The following is a 344-nucleotide window of genomic DNA, read 5'->3' as shown; positions in this document are numbered from 1 at the left end:
AATCCCTCAATTTCAGTCAGAATTTACCTGAAATCACAGAAAAACACACAAACTCATAGTAAAGTCCAGAAATGTGAATTTATCATAAAAACTAGTGAAAACATCCCTAAAAGTAGCTTAAACTTACTAAAAACTATATAAAAACAATGCCAAAAAGCGTATAAATTATCCGCTCATCACAACACCAAACTTAAATTGTTGCTTGTCCCCAAGCAACTGAAAATCAAATAGGATAAAAGAGGAGAATATGCTATAAATCTCAGAATATCAATGAATATTAATTTAATTAGATAAGCGGGACTTGTAGCTTTTTGCTTCTGAACAGTTTTGGCATCTCACTTTTT

Source organism: Arachis duranensis, chromosome 3 (assembly GCF_000817695.3).
Source record: "Arachis duranensis cultivar V14167 chromosome 3, aradu.V14167.gnm2.J7QH, whole genome shotgun sequence".
NCBI classification, from domain to species: Eukaryota; Viridiplantae; Streptophyta; class Magnoliopsida; order Fabales; family Fabaceae; genus Arachis; species Arachis duranensis.
Note: the sequence above shows the minus strand (reverse complement) of the source record.